Source organism: Pleurodeles waltl, chromosome 8, assembly GCF_031143425.1.
Source record: "Pleurodeles waltl isolate 20211129_DDA chromosome 8, aPleWal1.hap1.20221129, whole genome shotgun sequence".
Lineage (NCBI taxonomy): Eukaryota > Metazoa > Chordata > Amphibia > Caudata > Salamandridae > Pleurodeles > Pleurodeles waltl.
Window position 1 is genome coordinate 624,114,604 of NC_090447.1, and position 25,303 is coordinate 624,139,906.

Consider the following 25,303-nt stretch of genomic DNA (forward strand, 5'->3'; position numbering starts at 1 on the left):
TCTGAGAAATTAAGGTTCAAAATGTATAGGTGTTTTGACAGTTGACCGAATCTAAAAATTGGAATGATCTTATTGGTCACAAGTGTTTTTGCCTCATTGGCCCACTTGCTCCCACGGGATTCCCTGTCCAGCAGGAGCGCGCAATCTGATTGTAGCGCCCTCCATTACAGGGCACGCGCCCCCCCCCAAAGTTATAAAAATTTAAAATAAAAAAATATGGCTGTAGGGGCTCCCTGGCTCTCACTGTGTGTGTATATATATATATATATATATATATATATATATATATATATATATATATATATATATATATATATATATATATATATATATATATATATATATATATATACACACACACACACACACACACACACACATATATACACACACATACACACGTTTTTTATCATTTAATATGATGAATATTCACCTGCCACTACTCACATCTCCAATTTGCAGTACAGGAAATACTCAAATTAAATGCATATTAAAAAAAGAAAATCCAATATTAATTTATAAATCTAAGGGCCTGATTACGACCTTGGCGGATGGGATACTCCATCACAAATGTAAAGGATATCCCACTCACCGTTTTGGAGGCTCTATTAGATTTAATGGAACTTGTAATACAGCGGGCGGCATATATACCAAGTTAGTGACGGAGTATCCCATCTGCTAAGGTCGTAATTAGGCCCTTTGTTTTTAAACACCTTTAAAACATTCCCACCCTCACTAACGTTTTCACTTGCTTTATTTGTATTAAAAGTTATGCATTTAAAATAAGTTAACAAGTTTAATTTACTCTTTAAAAAATGTTTTAAATGTAAAAAATAATAAAACTGATATCAGTTCCTTTTTTATTTAGCGAAAACGCTTACAAAATATAAAATCTAAACATAGAGTTAATTAATTAATTTAACATTAGTGCTATTTTCTAAGAGAGTGTGTAGCAGGAGGTCTGGCATCTGCAATACTGGACCAACTCTAAAGCTGGACCAAAGTACATTTGTAATTGTATTTATATAGCGCTTACTACCCCTGACGAGGCGACAAAACACTTTTCTGTGAGTACCGCACTACTCCGGAACCAGGATTAGAGGTGGATTAGTATAGGGAAATAGGAGTATGGTATTAGTATTATTATTATAGGGGGGTACATGTTAATTTGAGCAGAGTGCACGTGAGTTTGTTAGTTGATTGGATTTGAATAGGATAATGGAGGGATAGAGGAGTGAAGAATCCAGAAATGTTAATTGGGAGATCATAGTAGTAAGATAAGGTTTGGGATGAGTAAAGGAGAGATGAACGATATAAGAGTCTGTAGAAAGGTAATAGGGAGATCATAGTAGTTAAATGGGGTTTGGGTGAGTCAAAGGAGAGATAAAAGAAAGAGAATTTAGTAGAGTTGTTTTGGAGTTAATAGTTGTAAACTGAGGTTTGGGGTGAGCCAGGAGGGGTAGAGAAGGGAAGAGTCTGGGAAGGGTTACTTTGGATATCATAGTAGTAGAATGGGTTTGGAAGGAGTCCGAGTGGACACAGAGGATGGACTGATAGAGGTATTTGGTGATAGTCAGACAGAGCAAAGCTTTCAAGAGAGTAAAATGTTTATTTCTTTTCTCTTGTACAGTAGGATTAGTGTAGTAAATATATAGATACATGATTACATAAGCAAGGGAATAAATGTGTAAGGAACATAATATATTGAGATTTAAAGCTGTATCATATAAATACAGGCCTTCAAGAGTTAGAGTAGTTGAAGTTAAATTGTGTACTTTATAACAGTATTTAATCTTTCAACAGTGAAATGCTTGCAGATAAATAGTTAAGATAATATTTACCTATTGTGATACATAAAATAAAAACAGACTCATAAGCATCTAATCAAGCAACTTATATAGAAACTATGAAGATGTCCAGTGTAGAATACACACACACACACATATATGTATATACATACATATAGAAACCCACATATCCATTATTATTGTATATATAAAAATGTATATATATATACACACACACACACACCAATGTTCCCTCTAATTTTTTTCCACTGTGTGCGGCAGTGTGCGGTCTCTGTGCGCTGCAGCCAAGGATACGTGCGCCAAGAAATTGACCATTCACGGGCCGCGCAGCGCATAACTAGCCAAGATCTTTGGCATTAGCCTCTCCATACCACTAAAGCAAAAAAGGGATATCATTGCTCCATGCAATAGGGCATCAAGGCAGTTTTGTGACCTGGTTGCACACCCCAAGGACATGACCTGTTAAGTGCCGCCTACACCCCAGTTAGAGAAAACAGAAATCAGGAGGTTGAACCATTATGAAACTTTAATGTATACTCTCAGAGTGCTGCAGAGGACCCTGCACATCAAATACAGCCAGTTGTACAATTGGTTAACATTTACCGTTTGATGAACACACTGCTGATGAATGCCATGATGCCCCTGCCATGACCATTTTCATAAGGTCCAGCTTATTGGCAGTGTAGAACTCTTTTACAGCTGTAGTGATAGCCTCCGCATTGCATGCACTCAGAGTTACAAATCCCCCAAACACTGTTGTGTGCTCTTTTGATGTTACAGATCGGAACTTGAAGTAGAGGCCTCAAGTTATCTGCTCAGCCACTCGCTATGACTAATTGGATTTATAAGGGTGAGCCATTTTTAGGCCTACTGGCTCGTTCTGGCAAGCGGACAAAAAAAAGTGTTCTGTCCATTCAGACGGTAAATGAGCAATGAAGGTGCCTTTACGTCTTGTTGTTGTCTTGTCACATTTGCTGTGCATGATGCAGGGAGCGACGTTGCAAGAACATTGCAAAGTGTGCGCTTGCCAAAGGGGCCTGCGCGACGGGGGAAGGAAAGGTGCGAGCCGCGCCTTACAGGGAACATTGCCCGCGGCCTTTAAACGCTGTTTTCATTGACTTCAATCCAGATTCAAATATGAGCATTTTCTGCAATAGGAGAGCACGACTTACGCTCTAAAAGGCTTATTTGAGCTGAGAAAGTGATAATGCATATAAACAACTATGAAGTACGACAATGATGGAAAAGTTGATGATAACACATTTTCTACTGTTCTGAAGCATTTCCTAGCTCATTAACCATTAATTTTCAACATAAATATCACTATCTCGCTTGTATGCTAAAGTACGCCAAATGATGTTTAAAACACTCCCCGCGGCCTTTAAACGCTGTTTTCATTGACTTCAATCCAGATTCAAATATGAGCATTTTCTGCAATAGGAGAGCACGCCTATCGCTCTAAAAGGCTTATTTGAGCTGAGAAAGTGATAATGCATATAAACAACTATGAAGTACGACAATGATGGAAAAGTTGATAACAGCACATTTTCCACTGTTCTGAAGCATTTCCTAGCTCATTTTAATCATTCATTTTCAACATAAATATCACTTGCTCGCTTGTATGCTAAAGTACGGCAAATGATGTTTAAAACACTCCCCGCGGCCTTTAAACGCTGTTTTCATTGACTTCAATCCAGATTCAAATATGAGCATTTTCTGCAATAGGAGAGCACGCCTATCGCTCTAAAAGGCTTATTTGAGCTGAGAAAGTGATAATGCATATAAACAACTATGAAGTACGACAATGATGGAAAAGTTGATAACAGCACATTTTCCACTGTTCTGAAGCATTTCCTAGCTCATTTTAACCATTCATTTTCAACATAAATATCACTTGCTCGCTTGTATGCTAAAGTACGGCAAATGATGTTTAAAACATACCCCGCGGCCTTTAAACGCTGTTTTCAGTGACTTCAATCCAGATTCAAATATGAGCATTATCTGCCTTAGGGGAGCACGTATATCGCTCTAAAAGACTTATTTAGGCTTAGAAAGTGATAACGCATATAAACTACCACAAAGTACAGAAATGGTGGAACAACGTGCGCACTTGCCAAAGGGGCCTGCGTGATGGGGGAAGGAAAGGTGCGCGCGCACCTTACAGGGAACATTGACACACACACACACACACACACACACACACACACACACACACACACACACACCACACACACACACACACACACACACACCTACAAATACATACATTTATTTGAAGTAAAAATATACATTTGTTAAACAGACCTGAAGAGTATGTATATATTTCAAGATAAAATTGTTATTATAGGAATTTGTACAAAGAAATACACACATCTAGATATATACACCTAATCAAATAATAACATGTTTACGTGCACTGGGATGTGTAGTGCATTGCTGTTTGAGTATGGTGGTTATGTAGGAAAGAGCCAACTCTTGAGCAGTCTTCTGAAAATAAGACAGTTTCCCATGGATCTTATATTTGGGGGTAACAACTTGAAACCACCTGACACTTGGCTACCCAAACCACTTATGGGTTCGCATAAGTGCGGTCATTGTAACATCTGTTGCTACTTTAAGGATAAGCTGGTTAGTTTCAAATACAACACCAAGACTTTATACAAAATTTGCAATTTCATCAATTGTAATATTAGATTTGTTGTATATTGTTTAGTATGCACTTGCAATCACATCTACATTGGCAGTACCATCAGATTGCTAACAGAAAGAATCCAGGAACATATTAGAGCCATTCATACCAATAATAGCAACTACCCTTTTGCTGTGCACTACAACACTAATCATTGCCAATGAGAAATCTTGGTAATCATGCACATGGGATAGATGTAGCTACCTCCCCACCCCGAGGGCGCAAGAGAACTCTGGCTCTTAAGACGGCTGGAGAGCTCTTGCATCATCAAACTTAGGGCGGTTGAGGAGGGGCTCAGTGTGGAAAAGGACCTACATGTTTTTTGTAACCATAAGATTTATCATTGGTCTCGAGTTTGGGCACATGTGTCCATGATAGCCAAACTCCATTTTGCACAATGTATCCTGGTCTTCAAATGCGTAGTAATTTTCTCATGTGGCATTCCATCTAAAATGATAGTAACAACTTATACATTTCTAGTCTCTTTCCAATGCTATAAATGTTTATCTAAATAGATGTTCATGTACTATCTCTATGTGCTGTTGCCTATGGGCCCTTAATGTAGTTTCCCATACATTCTCTTGTGTTCAACGTGTTATTCAGCCTGTACCAACTGGATCAATTTAATTCTTAGGAATGAATTGTCACACAAAATAACCGGTGCTCTTACTGTTACAATTGTGTCTGGCCTAACATTGTACAAATTTGTATATTGTTAATGTGAACAACTCGCCTATACTGCCAAACTTTTTAAGTCCATTACAAAATGGTGCACGCTTTCTTCTACTACTTCTTCATGCTTCTCATTTAGTCCGGCCTTTGTTTCTTTCACGACTGCAAGCCTATAAATGGCCTCGCCTTCACATCGCCTTACAGCTATGATGTGAACCCGACGCCTAAGAGCACGGGCAAAAAAAAAAAAATGGTGTGAGCATGCTGCGTTTCCTCTCCTTTTTTCATTACAAACTTACAGGCCTCTTGTCTCATCCACTTTGAGGTTATTTTTAGCAACCTATCTAATGCTCGCCGTGGACATACTGGACAGTCTGTTTTAGTAATTTTTGACTCCGCATTAACTGCACTGTTTTGTTCTGCTCGATTCACGGGCTCACCAAATAGCAATACAATCGGAACTAACTATTTCTTTTCCAATACAGGTTTCACTCATTGCACAATAGGTGCACCTCATGTTTCTCCTTTTTACTTCATGCCGCGTTTCAATACACTTGGCATTGTCATTAACATTTCCCCACACTGCTGCTTATCACTGCTTTTACCCAGATAGGGGCAGCACACAGCACTACCTTTAATAAATTCAATAGATTCTTTTTTTTACTAAATATTGGTTTTCTTACACATGGAGTAATGGACTCTTGACTCGGTTTTCCTGTACCGTATGCTATTGCTTACCTCCCCTAACTATATCAATGCTTTATAATGGGATTACAGCACTGTTTGAATCTAGCCATATAATATGATAGCCAGTACTCATTATTCTTTTTCTTTTTCATTTTTCATTTTCCACATTTTAGGCTTACCATGGTCATTCTCCGAATTGTATACCTTGAGATTTTGATATTAGCGCTTTCTACATGAGGACTCTATCTGCCTTGGATGGCTTAAATATTGATCCATACATTAACTGCGGTAACGCATCTTGTCCTTACTAATGGACATACTATGATCACATATCCACATTAGGTATGTTTTTCCTTACTCTTTCTGGTTTGTCTTGCTCTGGATCACTTGCTCACTTTCAAAAGGATAGTTGGTCACATAAGGGTTCTTCTCTAACCACTCGTAATACAGCTATTTTATCGTATAATACTTCGCAAGACTCTTCTCACTTTTCTGTTTCTTCTAATGGGTTCACACTTTACTATAGACTCTGTTTGTCACGGCTCAACCTTTTAAAAAAATAAAAAAGAAACACTGTCAACCATCCATTCCAGGTGTTTTGGTCACTTACAGTGGCCTGTCCATGCTCTTAAACCTATCATCTATATAATGATCCCTGATTATCATCAGAACTGATTTTTCTTATCATTGCTTCTCTTTGCTCATCTAATCTACAGCCTTGAGAAAGTCAATGTGATGAAACACGTGTCGGCTGTAAGCTGTATATTGGACCTATTTCACCTTGATAACAATAAAACTTCATCATCATCAACTACGTGGCTTTGGACTTTCAGTTGCTTCCTACTTGGACGAACTATGCTGAACTACTTATGGTGTGCCCTGGTCTATATTGACATTCATTATTGCCGACTATTTTAGTCAACATCTTCAACTCCTTTGGTGGTTGGGTGTTACACCAGGCTAGCACCCTAATATACAGGATTTTGTTTCCAGTACTTTGTCCACAGACTTTATTGGATGTGTGAGCTTATGGCATTGGCCACCTGTTTTCTGTATTGATTGCAATGATATATGTTGAAAAGAAAATGGGAAGACAGTTTTAACGCTGCAAAAGAAATGGCAAGAGGATATCAAGTAAGAACAAAGTCCCCGTATACAAGAAAATGTATTTGAGATGTGAACTGAAAAGTTTAAATAGGCGGTCAGGCATCAAAACCAATTGAAGCATCTTCACAGCTAGGAGTGAGACTGTGATTGTCCCATACTTTGACTTAGGAAAATACAGTGGGCAACAGGACTGGATGGGACTTCTTTTTTTTTTTTTTTTACATAGCACATATTATCCATTTTTCTCTTTCACCCAGTCGATCATAATACTTAACAACAGAACCTAAATTCAGAATCTTTTCTCACAGGAGTATTAAAAAAAACTGCTTGTTTTTATAACTTTATAAAGAAAGCACATGAAAATTAAGAAGTAGTGATTCGTCTGCCTTAGCAAAATTTCACCAGAGGCTGAAGATGCCTATATAGTTATCTTTATGACTAAAAGTTCAAAAACCAAACTCCATTTAATTTTGCATTACTTAACTACAAAATGTCTACAGACTGATCAGTAAAAAAAAAAAATTCATCAGTGGTTACAGCTAAAAAGTCAAAACTTAAAATCCATTCTCTTCATCCAATCCCAGCCTGCTTCAATTATCTACTAACAATCGGAGCCATAGGTTTTCTGCATACTAAAGCAATTTACTAGTTCTGTAAGTCACTGTTGTGAAAAAAGAGAAACTTTTTAGGAAATAGGCAAGGTTAACTTTAATAAGCTAATCAGTTTCTTTCGACAGCACAAGCCATAGAATATGGTATTGTCTGAACCGATTGTCACCGATACTGCACAACTCCATCGTTTCAACTTGGGTGTCCTGAAACAGGACAGGTTTACAGCAATACCTTTCAAAACCTTTTCTCTGCACATGAAAATAAAATCCAACTGTAGTTAAACACACACTATTTTTTTTTTGCTGATGTCATACCTAGAGGAACATGTCTATACTGCTCCTGTTAATGGGGGATTAAGTGGTGGTTAACAATATTCCATTTTAGGAGAATATGCATTTTTCACTGCATGAGACTGCAATACTTACAACGGATGCACACAATGGTAATTAATAATATTTAAGTACCAGTATGTTTGTATTTTGAAGCTGGATTTTTTCCTACGTAAGCTTACCTCAGGTTGGGTCCGTGTTATTTTAATACATAGTTATCTGGATGGCAAACTGATTCTGAGATAATTTATGAAATAATGCTTTACCTACATCTGCTTAACAACTGACATTTATGCCACACAGGATACAGCTAAAACAGCATAAAAATATTGTTGTGATCTATGGGGTATTTTCCTATGAATTCAATTATGCATTAGGATTGGAGGGGTTTATCACCCGGCTCTGCCCCGATCCACGTATAAATATACAAGCGATTAAGTGGTGGTTGTGTATTGGGTAGATGGCTGTTGTTTTTTCTTTAATTTTTGCCCCATATGGCAATTATAGTTAACAACATGTACCAATCTACTCTCCGGGCTTGCATAGAGTTACTGAGGCAGGAAACATACATCATCCTGCGTTCTTCCAAATCCCTGTCATGTCTCTTCCTTCTGTTTTCCACTCGAACCAGTGGCTTAGAGCTGTGAAAGCAACTGATATAAAATGAGGGATTAAAGCATGGGCAACCGTCTTATGGTACGATTAGGTGTTGCAGACACAGTGACTGCACCAAACAAGAATCTTTCTTAAGTTCACTGGACAGTTTCAGTTGGCTACTGACATTTGTGCTCCATTCATCCACCGTAGCAAGGAATTTGCACACAGGACTTGTGGCTCACAATCAACTGTGGCTAAACGGCAATACGTCGGGCGTTGTTGACATTTCAGAAGGAGCGTGGGCGGCCTACTTGACCACCCATTTTTTGGATAGCGAGCAGGATGGGGAATCGTTGGATGAGGGGGCCCATAGATCTTTCGTAGTCTCATTTAAAATGTGTCCCCCATTTACAGGGTCTCCAATCTCCCCGCGGGGAGTGAGGAAGTCTTTCCAATTATGCCTCCCCCACATCATCTCTAGGACTAAGCAATTTGGAGCCCCCGGTCCCAATGGTCTTCCACAGGCATTATTCAAGCAGGATCCCCTACTCTGGGCCAACCATTTTGCACATTTGTTTGAGCATTGCCTTTTAACTTCAACCATACCGGAGTCCTGGTGTGGTGCCATCCTTCATCCTCTATATAAAAATGGCTCAAGATCAGATCCTGACAATTTTAGAATGATAGCCCTGCTGGACAACGAGGCTAAGTTCTATGCCAGCCTTTTGTTGCAGGATCTCCGTGCTTGGGCTGAATCGAAGTCACTAATTCCTATACTCCAAACGGGGTTCTCTGCTGGTTTAGGCACTTCAACTAAGTTATGAGCACTCTCTATCTTGATTGATAGGGCGATCTCCTCAGGCCTGATGCTGAATTGCTGCTTTGTGGACTTCAAGGCAGCATTCAATCGGATCCCCCGGAGTGCCCTATGGGCCAAATTACAAAGCTGGGGCATTCCTCCAGTTCTTTTGGGTGCCATTATAGAACTCAATACTAACACCTGGGTCTGTATTAAGCTTGGTGACGGGCGCTCCTTATCTAGGAAAATTCCCAACACTTGTGGTTGTGTATTGGCTCCTCTTCTTTTTAATCTGGTCATTGCAGATATGTCAACACCTCTTGACGCCATCAACTCTCAATCCCCCCAAGATTGGTGGCTTCAGGCTTAGTCACCTACTTTATGCCGACAACCTTGTTTCGTTTAGTTGCACTAAGATCTGCCTTCAACGGTTGCTCAACCAACTTGCGACGTATACTTCTGCCAATCAGTTAGAAGTTAACTTGTCTAAAACAAAAGTGGTCCCCTTTGGGAGAAAAAAAAACATTCGGGCTTTAGCTGGTACTATAAATACTGTAAATTGTTTCCAACCAGTCCTACAAATATCTAGGGGTACATTTTGACTACAGGGGCAGTTTTGTTAAACATAAGAAGGAAATGGAACTTAAAGCTGTGGCCTTTTCCAAATTAGCTAAGGTTTTAAAGGGGCCGACCATTCTTCCTTTAATGGATGTTATGAGAGCAAAAATCACTCCCTCGTTGGCCTATGGTCAAGAAATTCTGTTGGGAAAAGGCTCTTGCCTATTAAATAGGTTGGTTAATAAAATCTACAAGAGAGTCTTTCATGTTCCACACCTGGCCTCACCCGGGCAGGTATGGCTGGAATTTGGGCTTCTGGATTTGGTGGCAGTTGACGCTGGTGCTTTTTTGAAGTTGTGTTATAAAATGCGTCAGGCCTCGGACGGCCACTTGGAGGCAGTCCTGTGGCAAGTAATTAGCGAGCCAAAATCGAACTGCACTTATTCCCAATTTTTGGTTGAATGCAAACGGCGATTGGTTGCTGGCGATCTTTGGAAAAATAATCCCCCCAATTCCTTGTTTAAATCAGAGATTAAAAGGCTTATCCAACTGTATTCTTATCATTCAGATTGCTCTCTTGTCCATCGGAAGCATGCCTGAGGAGTAATTGGTTCCTTTAAGCCAGGTATGCCCTCCGTTTTTTTTTCTTGTACATACGAGTTTTGGTTGAAAAAGGCCTTTCTTGCCCTAAGGATGGGTGATTGGGTTTTTTTAAAACACCGGCCCAAATGGCAGCTACCCCCCGGGGACAGCGTGATATGTAGAGGCTGTAGTAATGCGGACAAAACCATTGACCATGTGGTTTGTCTGTGCCCAGCTCTACTAAAGGAGCTTAGACTCTTGCTCCGGAGCAAATGGATCGAATTGGGAGTCCGCTCCTGTCAACAAGCTATTATCCAGTCTCTGAACCCTATTATCCAGTCTCTGAACCCTGGCAATCCAATGCTAAATGTGTTACTGACCAAATTTATTAAAATTGCACAATCTAAATTTGATGGCACTGTGAGCAACGAACACGTCTAGTTGGAATCTTTCCACGCTCTAGTCATTTTGCTCACTATTGGTTAGGATGAGGAGCTCTAACGGTATAAGCTGATGCTTAGCGCAATTACTAATTCATGCACCATGCACCTTAAGGCTGTGCCTATGTATATTGCCTTGTGTTTTATGTGGGGTTTTGGGTTGGGTGATTTGTATTTTATTTATTATTGGGATAAACGTTTTTAACATGTCACATGCGCAACTTATGATGTGCTTTTAGTTTGAATTCAGTCCTTCAGGGTATTTATTTTGATTGTCATTGATTGTTTTTTTTTTTTTTCTCTTTTTCCTTGTTCATTTGTATTGGATTTTATTATCTGTACAATAAATTACTACTACTAAAAAGTCAGAAAGTGTTAGTGGGAAATCCTCATCACTTATTGACAAAGTGAAATTGCTCATGGCTACCCCCACCCAATATGGGAAAAGTGCCTGTTATTTAAAATAAAAATCTTGTTGGTATGGCAAAATCATCATAGTATCTAAAAAAAAAAAAAAACATATTTTAAGTTTAGTGTTGAAGAAAGTTGCACCATTTAATCCTCCAAGATAAACACAATGAGGCCAATTATAAACTTTGTTGTCACAGCTCCATTTGTGGGCCTGTTTTGACACTATCAGGGCTGTAGTAACTATGTAAGGGCATTTTGTTTATTTCAATGATATTACTATTTTTTGGGTGTATGTTTTGTATTACCATGGCTGTCCCAAACTCCTCTTTAATTTTCCTTTAAGATCACCCATTTTTGAGAAATCATTCCCACTGCCCAAGGTGCTTCACACATTTACTACAAAATAGCATACTTGCATGTGCAGAGATCTTCGCCAACAAGGTGCAGATCTCTGCACAGAGAGGAAAGCAGAGGCGTAGATCTCCAGCTGTAGATTTGCGAATTGCATTTTTTAGTAATTCTGTACTACAATATACAATTTGTGAATCTAGCTCCTAGTATTTCTCTCTCTCTCTCTCATTATCTCTTGTGTGCTACTTCCATTCTCAAATACGCAAACTCCAATTGATGCTTGTTGCTCTCTCCTGCTCCCACCAGCAACTCATTCATTGCTTCCCCCACCAAGTTTCTTTGGCAATTAGTTTTTGTATTCTTCCCAAACTCCATTGCTGTCCGACGCACTCCCTGTTACCCTTCCGTATTGAAATCTGTTATATTATCATTCTTTTAGTCAAAATGGATAGTTCTTCATTTTATTAATTATAATATATTCTTCGGATGTCCTCCCTTCTCATTGTTGTTGATGATACATTCCCACAGTTGGTAATGCTGCCTGCCTTAGAATGTTAGGATGAGAATTCTATTCTGTCAAGTCAGCATATGGAGTTGAAATAAGTGGAGAAAGGAGACATGCAATAAAGACCGAATCTCCTGTACCCTGATTCTGGTCTTATTTACAACACTGGCAATGGGTTGGTTTCTGTAAGGGGGCAGATATAATCCCCCTCCTCCCTGTGTCCTTCACACTTCAAGCAAGATCTACCTGAAGACCCAGTCTGTGTCTTTACAACAGTTTGTTCCCTCATCCGCTCTTCTGTAACTCCCCACTCTTCACATTGCAGTCCACAAACAAATTTATAGTTTTCTGAGCCCTCAGTTTTTGAAACGTGTTGGCATGTAGTTTAACATCTTTTTTAATGTGGCGCATACTATCTTAGGTCAGTGAATTAAAAAAATAATAATAATAAAGGAGGCCACGTTGTGCTGTATGTACGCATACCAGTGGCGACACCACGCTGGACTGTCGTTTCGTCATGACACCCACGAGCACTTCATCTTGCTTTTTCCATTTACAGGTACAGATAAAGATACTTTATTTACCAGCTTTCCATTTTTACATTTCAGCTATCTGAGAATTATATGTTAAGGTTTATAAGCAATAAGCATTATGTAAGGTGTACAATTTTAACAGTAATGTGTGTGGTGCAACAGAGATTCTATGTCAGGACTGGAGGCGAGGATTATGCTCACTTGCTTTCTTTAGTTACTTGTAGCAGATTTCAACATAACCAAGAAAAACGACCTTTCCCATCAACCCATGGGAAAGAACTACACAAAACAACCAATAAGAGTCCAGAATGCAATCAAATAGTCGAGTGTTCCCCACACGTCTTCCTCCTTCTTTCCTGCTTGCCGGCAGATAAGTACCCTTCTTTCACTCTTCTTATTGCATGTCAACTAGCAATTTCTTTGTCTAATCCAATAGTGTTTCCGACTTGTCTTCTGCCATGGGGCACACCTCAGAGCCCCTATCGCAGTGACAATCAGTCTTGGGACTTGTGACTGAGGTGGGGCTGGCCGCCGCTAGGGGGCATTTGGGTGCATGTAAGTGCTCTAGTCAATGCATGCCATTGACAGAGGTAACTGACAGAGCTGCCATGGAGGCCCTGACCGTCTTTCCCTGAGCCGCCTGGAAGCCTGACACCCGTCCTCACGGGTCTGTATTCTAAACACCGGAGTATTTCAATTGCCGAACAGCAGACATCCGCCAAGCGTATCGGCATTACTGCAACGTGCAGTGCGCATTTTTTCTTTGGCTGTTCGAGGGGCCTGGCCCAGATGAGTATTTTTTCATCCATAGCGAACCCTTTTGCACTCTGCGCTTTCTAATTCAGACTGCCTCGTCCAATGCCAAAAAGAGCCTTTGTGCTGCACTATTTAATGCTTAGCTTGGCTCACTAGGCCTGCTCTACCAATAAACCAGGTCTCCTGTGCTTTGAGGTCCTCTCCTACATTTATTGCACGCTGCTTTCTGTTTTTATGACTTCTGGGTCTCTGACCCCCTGTTAGCCATGGCGGAGCATTCTGAGGAGGAATCTTTGCAGGTTCTCCCCATTGATGATGAATTTTGCAAGGCTGTAGACGCTCCATTCACCAGGCGGTTGCCCGAGCCATAGAGCTTCTGCAGCGCTGCGTCCTGGCACTAGCTTCGGTATGCCCTTTTCCCCAAAATCTTGCAGATGAGACCTGCAATGCCCAAAAGTGTGTGCAGAAGTGCAAAAGTGACTCAGGCATTAACCTTGAGGCCTTTGACCTCCTAAAGAAGGTTTTCATATCTCATGCTGCCCCAGAGGAGGCTCCCCGGTCTCATGATCTTCATGACGAACATGGAGGGGACTCCCCTGATGAAGTGGGTCCCTCCCGTACCTGGTGCCTGTCACCGAGCCCGGGGGATCGGCGCTCGACACAGGATGTCCCCAACATGCTAGAACCTGAGGACCTTCTCCACCCGCATTCTGCAGAGTGGACCCCTACAGACAAGGTGGCCAAGTACGTGGCCAGCTGGCTCAGGAAGTCAATTGACAAAGAGGTCCGTGCCTGCCTTAAGGTGGAATACACCCACCCCTCCCTCAAAGGCAAGGAGGCCCTCACCCCAGAGCTGGATTCACGTATGGCCACTTTCCTCCAGAAATACATTTGCGATCCCAAGAAAGGGATCGATAGTTTTCCTGGCATGAACGCCAGGACCTACTAGACATTAGCAGTCCCTTTATCAAGATCTTAGTTCTGGTGGAAGAAGCCAAGACCTCTGGTACCCCTATTTCACCTGAGATCTTTCCAGGATGGGCCCAGCAGGTGGTTATATTCTTAGAAAACGCCAACTGTGCTGTGTCAGCAGAGAGTTGCTGCTCTTTCTTATTGAGAGTGGACCCCAAGTTGGGAGACCTGGCAACCACTGAGGTGGGACTGGCAGCACAAGGAGGGCTTTTCAGCAAGCCATTCATTAAAGGAGCTGGGCAAGTTTGTGGCCATGTTCACCTCCCTCAACAAGGCACAGACTTCAATAAAGAAGATTTTTCACCCCAAGGTTTTCATCGGGGCTGGTCTTGGTAGGGGGCGCTCGGCTTGCCTCTTCTACATCCAGGCCCCTTCTAAGAGCTCCAAGAAGCCTCAAGATCAGACCCGACAAGGAGAGTTCTTCACCTCCTGCCTCCTCCGCTTGTCCAAGGGACACTTCCAAGCCCAAACAGTTGAAAATTTGCCCTTCAAGACACCTACCTGACAATTCTGATCTTCCCTCCACACCTCAGATTCCTCCAATTCAGTGGCGGGACCAGGTAATCATGAAGGAAAGTTTCAATTCTATTAAGGAGGCGAGGATTATTCCCATCTTAGGTCCTGAGGATCTTTTTCCTTTTTTCTCTCTTCCTCTCCCTACCCAAACGTTTTGGTTATAAGGGTGAGAACATCGTAAGGTCTAAGTATTTTAATCATTGGTGATGTTTTTTCTTTATCAATGATGTTGGTTGTTGTTTGGCCTTTTTGGTGCTGATACTGAGTTTAGTTTTGCTGTTATTCGAATAACCTCATGCTGTGGTTTATTCTTATGGAGTCTGTTTTCATTCTCTCTCTCTCTCTTTACCTTGGGAGTTGTTTACTGGGGCGCTGTGATTTTATCTCACGGTTGCTATTTAGTCCTTTCAGGCTCACAGGCCCAAAGGAGACTGATGCGAAAGAAGGGGATAGATTTCTGTCGCACTCAAGAAAAAGGATTGTGTGTGGAGAACACTCGCCTATTTGATTGCATTCTGGACTTTTATTGGTTGTTTTGTGTAGTTCTTTCTCATAGGTTGATGGGAAAGATAGTTTTTCTTGGTTATGTTGCAAGTAAATAAAGGAATTGAGCATAATCCTCACCTCTGTGTCCTTAACAGAATTGAAACTTTCCCTCATGATTACTAGGACATTTTTCATTTCACTTCTATATCACTGTCATAAGAACTGTGTGAAAGAAAAAAGAAATGCACACTCTTGAAGCAAATGTTACACTGTAAATATGTGGTAGGAAAACGTGATGGAAGCACACCAATGGAACGGGGTCAATGAAAGAAAAGATTGCAGTCACAGAAAAGGGAGACAGTGGTTAGAAAATAGTTAGAAAATAATTACCTTTTGGAGGAATAAACTCCTTTCTTAGCCATTAGCTTAAGCAATCGTTTAAGAGGGCAATGCACTAGTGCTCCAGTGATCAAGACAAAAGTACCATTCGTAAGTTTTTAACATGGGAGCCATCCAAAATGTTACCAGTTTTTCGTTATCTTGTAGTTGAAAACTCAATCAGGTTCTATTCTTTAAATTAGCTAACAGATGCCAAATGTTCACTTTAACACAGAAGTTAGCTTTCTGCCAGAGCAAGAGGTACTGCAATAGTAACTGCCTTGATGTGTGTCTGTAGGAGGGTCCAACGTCCATCCGTAACCAAGATCCCTCTCATTTTCAGGTCTGGCTTGACAGCGCAGCTGTTGAAACACATATAGTGATCAACCTAAAAAAGAGGTTTCAGGAATAGTACAGTGAAGCTCTGGCACCACTCACTTGTCCATAACTAGGACTACATATTTTGAATGAGCAGAAGTAATGTGCTTCCACAGAAAAAACGTGCTTCCAGCAACACACAGCTGTGAGTATTTTGTTTACTTATCCAGATGTCTGAGCCAGCAGCAGTATGAGTGCCTGAGCTTGAACTTTCAGGGGCACATACAGGACACAGTAATGATGCTAAAGTGTCTTAGATATCTGGAGAGATTGGTTTCCTCTGGAAGCAGCACAGATTCACTCCCATTCAGTCATTAGTTATAGACTACAGAGTGCAGTGTTATGTTTGATAGTAGTATGGAATGCCAAGAAGCACACTAATCTACATCGAATTTTAGGTCCGGCTTGACAGTACAACTATCACTTGACCTTACGTGAGCAACAAAAACATGAGCTTTCAGGGGACCACTGAGAGAGGGGCTTAGACTCCAGACATATGTTGGTTCCCCTTAATATACAGGATATGCTTAGGTCAAATGTATTTGCTCGTACTAAAAGGAATACTTGTAATTCACATTTTGGCTTGTGGCAAAAGTGTCTTTATTATAACATATCATAATGAACAGACCAGGCCTCCAGCCATGATCAATGGCTTGCCACCATAACCAACTCAGTCCAGCTGCATTGAGTATAACCTTTGCCACAAGCCCATCTCTAACAGGAAAAACAAAAATATATGGCCCACAATGCAGCGAGCTAGTGAAGGAAAATGTCAGAATTTCTGGCGTCATATGGTGTATGTGGTAACCTAGGAGGTGTTCTAAGTCTAAGAAATTCAGCTACATTTAATTTAGTACAGATAAGGTATTATTCATGGCTCCATGTAGAGCAGGATTGTTACAAGTCATCACAGACTCGTTCCTTTATTCAGTTACTCTCCTCAATATCGTAGTCTCTTGTTGGTCAAGAATTTCTGTAATGTCTGTAGTCCTGTTACTTGCCTAACGGTTAATCAGATGTTAATCTAGTTCAGATTTAATATTAAAATACCAATTTATGGTACACTAGCTCTGTAGTTTGAACCTATACTCTCAAGAATAGTTCATAATCAGAAGGCCTCAGCTTTAATTCCCGATAAGGCCTACTACACCTGTGATCTGCCTCAGTTGAAGTGAATACGCACAATCGATAATAAGATGCTTCCTAACAGAGCAGTTATTTAGCAATAAAATGCATTTTGGGAATTGTATTTTTGATGTTCTTAATTTAAATAATTGGGATACGAAATTACAACAATTTTTCAGATTAGAAATTGATGTTTGCAGGTTCAACATTTAAAAAAAACTAAACGTGTTTCTGTGTGTGTGTGTCTTCAGTAAAGAAAAAAAAAAAAAAAAAAAAAAAAAAAAGGTAACCAGAACGTTAGTACAAAACCATAGAAATTCACCTGTTATAGTTGGAGTTATCTTAAGTAACTACAACTTGTGCCCTAAGGTAACTATAACTTGAGCCCCCTGCCATGCACAGTTTTATTGCTAATTGTTTTTACTTCAAATAATAGACTGACATTATTAATGTTATCAAAGATGTCATGAGTGCTGTAATTTGTGAGGTAATTAGCAGTCTATGGTAAGTGTGCCAGTTATAGGTACCTTAGGGCACAGGTTATAGTTACTTGAGACAACTAACTATAACAGGTGAATTTCTATGGTTCTATATGTTAAAATACATTATCTATCTATCTATCTATCTATCTATCTATATATATATATATATATATATATATATATAGCGGACTGGGAAATGGCATACATGTGGCATGCTTAGCAAGCAACCCCATGTCCTTAATAAACCAAACATTTAGTCTGTCGTGGCTTTTTAGCCACTATTATTTTGGAATTTATGTTACCCTAACACCACTTACTAAGCACTACAGTGTGCAATGCGGGTAATACCAGAAATTTCACTTAGCCCGTGGACATAACTGCTTTCTTCTAGTTGAAAGAGTTACACAAAACGTGGAGGAAATTAGCCTTTTCTGTGTGATCACCCAGTTATTTTCACCATTTGCTGAACCCTACATTTTTGTTGTGTTAGAACTCTATGCATCTCAAACTAGCTAACCATTGGTAAAGAGCCTGTCCTTCACTCTGAAAAGTGGTTGAACTGGCATATTCCTAACTGGTATATTACCTTGCCTTAAAGTCCTTAGCATTCGGTACAAAATGTACTGAGGGCCTGTAAATTAAATGTCATTTGTGGACTGCAGCACATATTATGCCATCCACTACAGTGGCCATGCAAAAACTGGGTCAGGCCTACCACTATAGTCTGACTGTAGCAGTGTAAAAAGTGCAATTCAGTCTGTCAAAAATAAACTCCTGACTGGTTAAGAAGTCCCTTTAAAATATTAATATTACCCGTGTGAAGGCCTTCTAGTCCACAAGGCAGGGTACATGGCACTTAAAAGTAGGACAAGTAGAAACTTATTATTAACATGTCCTTACACCAACTAGCCCCATAATCTATTTTTCACTGTGGCAGGCTTACCTGTCCTACGTAGCAAAACAGAGTATATATTAAAATCCTAATACTGTATTTCAGGAATGGAACTAGCTAGAAAAATAATTACACAACTATAAACTCCAATTCGATGGGGATGCTGGTTTTTAATAAATATTAAGGAAAAGTAACTTGTATAAATTTACCTTTTCCCAGTCTGAAGTTCCAGAAGGTCAAATTTACATTTGCTTTCCTACCTTTGCCAGAGATTAGCATTTGAATAGGTGTGAAAAAGGTGTGAAATGCATCCCAGGATCAATCAGGTTGATCTGAATGAGCAGAGAAGACTCCTCTAAACGTCTTAGAGTGTACAGGGTAGGGGCTAGAAGCACATTTTTTATGTTACCATGTCAAAGCCTACTTGACAGGTCTGAAAGGTTTACCTCCAACACTTTGGGGTGTACTTAAAAGGCAGAGAACAGGCTGGCAAGATAATTTTTACCCCATTGGTTAGGACGTACCCAGGAGTCCTTCCATCTACTGGCTGGGGCAAGGCATACATGCGCCATTTCCAGGCACCCACTTCAAAACCCTCCTGAGCCTGAGGAAGAATTGAAGAGAACTGGACCTGCTGCCTGTGACTTGAAAGGAGCGATAGAAGACTGGACCTCCACTCTATTCAACTCAGAACGACCAAATTACTCCACAGGCCCGTTAGCTGGCTTCCTGTCCAAGCTACAGAGATACAAGCTACAAGAGGCCTTTTCTGCAATTGAACCTGAACTTTACTTCGATACAGACTTCTGCCTGACATCTTGAGAGTCTCATGTCTCCTCTGGGGTCCTTTGGGGCTTCAGAACTGCACATCTGTGGTGGATTGGTACTAAAAGGACTAAGGGCCATATGTCCGAACACATTTTCCCATTGATGCAGAATGGGAAAAACCCTTTGCTACATCTGGCCCTTAGTGAGAAAGATATATTTGACAAGGTCAAACCTGGTTGGTTTATCTGACATGCTCCCTTTTTCGTTCATCCTAAAATGATGCCTACGTCCTGTCCTAAAGCGACTACTGACTATCATTGACACTTTGTGCTTCTTCTCACTATTCCAACCTAAAAAACATAATATCTCTGCTTACACTTATTCGATTTCCCATTTTGGTGTTGTGTTGTTTATTAAATGTTACTCTATTTTTAGATCTTGCCTGCATGGCAGATGTGCTGCAATTGCAAGGGGTTTACAATAAATGGCTTGGAACCGAACCATTGCTTACCATTCGCCGATTCAATTGTTACTCTGCTATGTTGCCTCCTAATTGGCCAGCGCACACTAGGTGTCACTTCCTTTGCTTTTTACGGAGAATGGATGAAGAACAGATAGTTTCGATTTAATTAGTGTCCATCTGCTTATAGTACTTCGATTCGGGTAGTCTTTCTTTCACTGCTGCCAACTGCCTCCACCTGATTTATCCCCAACCGGTATAATATAAGCTGCTCCCTTCCCCACTAGCCCCTTCGGGTCTAAAACACATTTATTTGTAAACAAACCAGTTCGCGCAGAAGTGTTGCACATATTAACAAGCTCCTGCATCAGATCCAAGGTGTCAGATGTTTACCAATTAACTTGATGAGAATCCATGTAATCTATTTTTTTGTATTATAACTACATTTGTGTAGCACTTACTAGCCAAGACCAGACTTTAAAATGCTATAATGCCATTTCAGTGGCAACTTTCCATACCAAACAATGCCACACCCGTCCACACAAGGAACTCCACACCACACAATGCCACTCCATGTCACACAATGCCACTCCACTCTCTACACCACTCCACTGTGTGCCACTCTTCTTCACATTGTACGTTGAGCAGTGCTGCCCTACACCCCCTGCACTCTACACTACTGTACACCTTTAAGGCATGCTGAACAGCAGCACACTACTGTACAAGATGAGAAAAAGACATTCGCAATGTTTAGGTGAGACCCATTAGCTTTGTCAATGCTTCTTTCAATTCAATTTGGTATTTTTATTGTTTTGCATCCTTCCTTTATTATTGTTTTGGTACTGCATCAATGTATTACACATTGTCCTAAGTTAAGCCTATGTGCTCTGTGCCATTGCTATTAAGGGGCTGAGCTCAGTTTTATTTAGTGAGTAACCCTGACATGGGTGGTGATTTTTCCTTGAGGTCGGTAGCCACCCAACCAAAATAATAATCCAGTTTCTTACAAAATGCACTAAAACGTCACACATATGCTCACCAAAAATATGGAAACATCACATTTAGCAAACAAAAAACCTATCAGCTATGTGAAAAGTAACAGTTTTAATAATGTTAATTAAAAGTGTACTATATTGCGCTGCACTGAAATATTTACTAGCGTTAAGAAATACATTGAGTTTTAACGTTTATTTTTTTATTTGCACCTAGTGTTTGTTACACGATTTACAACAAGCCCACATCACACTCTTCAACCTCAAAAAGAGCCTACTTCTTCAACCACATCAATGCACTTAACATGACAAAGTATGTCACAAAACTAACACTCCAGAGGCCACATCCTCAACCCATACCCCTAGACTGGACCGGTTACTTTGCCAACCCTACCTCCATGCTTAGCATCCTATCAGCCATACAAGACAAGTATAAAGGGAAAGACAAACCCTTCAAAGACTTCACTGTGGACAACCTAACACTTTAGCTCATCTCTCACCCTATCAACTCCTTGTTGGACACCAACACTTTTCTAAACAATGTCAACAGTTTTTGGAAAGCTACGTGAACATCCACACCCTAATTACAACAGGCAAGTGCAAGTGATAGCCTTCAGCACCGTGGTATTCTAAAGAATTTGTTGACAATAAACTATCCATCCACAGAAAGGAAAGAAAATGGAAAAAACAGAGCTCCTCAGAACCTCTTCGAGGGTGTGGATTTGTTTTAAAATAATCTAATTGTCCATGGGACAAAATGCAACAAAACATTCATTTCCTGTAAGACAATCAACTTGTCCCACCTAGTCCCAAATCAATTATGTGGGCTGACACGGACACATTATTAAAACTGGCTAGTGGTTTCAATGAGTTGCAAAAATGTTAAAGTAAAACTGCATTTAATTGCTCAGAAAAGCGATAGCATCCTTAATTACTGAAACACGCTAATAAATTATCTTGAATAACTGTCTTTAGGTACGGTAGTTTGAATATACTGGATGAAAAATAAAGCTGAAGCATATTTTACATCCATGCAAGTAGAAAATATCAACTACAGAAACATTATGTTGCCAAAATTCTGGGAACCAAAATATACAGTCTGGAATTAAAAATAGTAAACCTCTACTTACCAATTACCTTCTCAATATTTCAATCCTTAATAGTTTGTATATATATAATATTCTGGTAGCCAGATATTGTGACTCAATATCAGTGTTGCACTAACAAAGAAATGGATCAGAAATTCTGTGCATAGCGGATGTGCTGCCTGTCACACAACACCTGGCCTGTTTCCATCCTAGTTGGTTATTTGCCTTTTGTTTTGACTTACTGACCTACTCACTGCAAATACACACAACCCTATGACACACACTTCTGGGACAAACAAACACACCCACTGCACATTCAAACTACCCAATTGCACATACACATAACTACATTACAGATGTGCACATTCCTGCATCAACTGATAGATCACTTACTGCACAGCCACACAACCCCATGCAGGCACAGACCCCTAGAGCCCCCACCCCGTGCAGATATAAACACACCCATTACAGAAAGATCCATGCACTTCCTTTTGACAGGGACAGCCCCTCACTCCTCCTCCAGGGTAAACAGAGACAAACTCTTATACAAGCACATAACCTCAGTGTAGACACATGCCCACTGCAGATGTACTTGCCCTGCACAGACATACATATATATATATATCTTGCAGAGGCACCAGTAGACGGACAACACATCCCCTATAGATTGCCACACAGAATCAATCCAAGGACAGAGATACTTCCTCCACATACACATGCTTGCACATTCTGCAGAGACTCACATGCCCTTCAGACACACACTATGCATACTTTGAGCAGCAATTACCTACATAAGGTCTACCCCTCAAGCAAACCAACTTCTTAAGCACTTCCAGAACAGTAGAGTTTTCTGCCTGGAACAGGGGATGGCCTGATGCAGTTGCACAAATTACTGTTACAAGGGTGAGCAGCTCTGCCAGAAGGTGGATGAAGCTATAAGAAAGGGAGGACTGGGCAGTCACAGTCCCTCCCTGCAAGTAGTGGACTGACTAACTAGTTAATGCAGGATGGACCAAGCTGCACCAACCCTTTTGGGGCCAGTACAAACTAGCTGGAAGCTGGCCCCTTGCTAAAGAGGGATGGGGGGGGAGGTGCAGGGAGTTGCTGTACTCTATGTTCACATTCCACATGTTTAGCATCTCTAAAAATAAAACAAATTTGCTTCTAAACATGGGTTGAGCAATAACTATTCTCAGATTCAGCTCCCCTCCCATATACCATGTAAGCAAACAGCCTCATCAGACACCACTGCACAGTCCCTGTAGAAAGTGTGCAGTGTTGCAGGGAACATCTCTTCTGCCTGTTCTCACTGTTTTATAGCAGAGTAGTCAGAGATGGCTCTCTTTTTTGTTTTTTGTCTATTGGCAAACAAAAAAAAAAACAAATCACAAAGCTTACTGACAAGCTGGTGATTTTTGGCAGCATGGTGTCAGAGACTGCCCAATCGCCAGGAGAATGAAATCTCAGTACGCCACTCTTCTCCCCTGCAGGACGAGTACCATCCCTTTAAGGGAAACTTACATTCCGATAGAGGAGGAGCGGCTAAAGGATAACCTCCGGGTACTGACCCTGGTGTCAGGAGGAAAAGCGGGACCAGATTTCGAGACGGCGTCTTCACAGTGGCAACCAGAGGTGGAGACAGAAGAGAACAGTGAGGAGCGACCAGAAGAAGAACAGATGCTCTGACATCTTTGGGGGTTGACTGGAGTTGAAGACAGTGGACCCGCCCCCTTTGCTGTGACCCAGAGCAGGAGACAAAAAGTAAGCAACTCAAATTAGATCAGGAATGACTCAGGAAGCTGTTTGCATTGAGCTGCATCTTCCCGCCACACTTCAGGAGGACCGTGGCTAGGTGTGGGGACTGGGAAAGACAGTTGCGGCTATCCGACCACCGAGTAGTTTTAACAAAGGGAAATGACGGGGTGGGTGGGGGAGGGGGGCTCTGTCTTGCATGTCGGGGTAGGGGCTGAGTATTGGGGCAACATATACGTTTCTTTATATTCTTCTTTTTCCTCCCATACCTAAAAGAGAAAGAAACTTTTCTTTTCCCCTATTCTACCCCTTTGAATTTCAGTGCGCATTCATGGTGTTTACAGTGATGGTATCAAACTAAGAAGGAAAATCAAATACTCTTTAATACTTACTGTGCTTATTTCGAGGGAACGGCGGTCGGACCTCCTCCTTATTATCTAGAAGAGAGAAGAAAAAGAACAAGCATTAATCTTCATCTGATGTTTATGTTGAAATACCTGAGAAGAATAAATGTGAAAAGTGCAATCCGTAATTAGAGTGCAACTAATTCATAATAAGTGCTGCCAAAACATCACACATGGGCAAAGTCATTTATGCATTAGGCAACCCCTAACAGGAAACGTTTGCATAATATGCACCTAAATTGTGCCTAACTGGAGCAAAGATAGTACCCACAAAGAAATCCACAGAATTTCCAAAAACGCTAGAAGAAGCCAATCATTTTCTATTCTAAGGAGGGACATTCTACAAATGTATAAAAAATACAAGCATATGTGGCAGAAGAGGAAGGGTTTCAAGAAAGTATTTTATTATGCGGGAGAGATGTCCAGCATAGGTCCATGAGGGCAGGTCAGAACCCATGGCCAGACTTCCAGAATTACCACTGACTATCCAAATGAGTTCCAATGAGATAAATCGAATATCTTTTTATTTTGTGTGATAACCCTGAGAATCTAGTATGGTTTTGGTCCCTCTTAGGCCCCCACTGGACACCCCTAGTCTCTCTGGCTGTTAAAGGCTCCCTGTTCTTTTACATGTAATGTTCTAAAACTTGCAAGCCCACCAAGCACAGAATAGATGGCGTTATTCAACATAACTGATGTTTTTGAGCTTGGTTGCTTTACATTTTGAAAGGACTGCATTTTTAACTCTAATAACCTAATTCCTTTATTTCCACATCGTTTCTCAGATGGTTTGGCTTGGGTATATATGATCACAGAGTTGCAAAAAAATGCCAGACAAAGTTTTTCAGAACCCTTGTTTTGTAAATCCTGTTTTTCACAGAAAGAGTGACAAATGGAGTGCACCGCTGGCACCTTACACCAGTTTAAACAGTTGCAGGACCACAGCAGAGCAGAATAAATCACAGTTTTAAAGTGACCGGTCAAAACACTTTCACAGTATAGTTCAACTTTGTTGGCCCGACTCAGTATTATAGGTTTTAATCGGTTTCCTGCAGGTTTATGACCCCTCCACTCATATATACACATTATCAGCTCTCTAAAGGAACCACAATGTGTTTCTAAAAATAGTTTTTTTGTGTACTGATTGTCTCCCTCTCATTTCGTAAACAAACTT

General features: G+C 40.6%; 1 protein-coding gene across 3 annotated transcripts in view; it reads right to left on the reverse strand.

Moving 5' to 3' along the window:
- The window catches only part of GEMIN8 (gem nuclear organelle associated protein 8), a 202,932-nt gene that overhangs the window by 152,379 nt on the left and 25,250 nt on the right, over window positions 1-25,303 (reverse strand). For all 3 annotated transcript variants that reach the window (XM_069204728.1, XM_069204727.1, XM_069204729.1), the window contains exon 2: window positions 24,118-24,162. The gene's annotated coding sequence lies outside the window, so the exon portion shown is untranslated. The remainder of the gene's footprint in view (window positions 1-24,117; window positions 24,163-25,303) is intronic.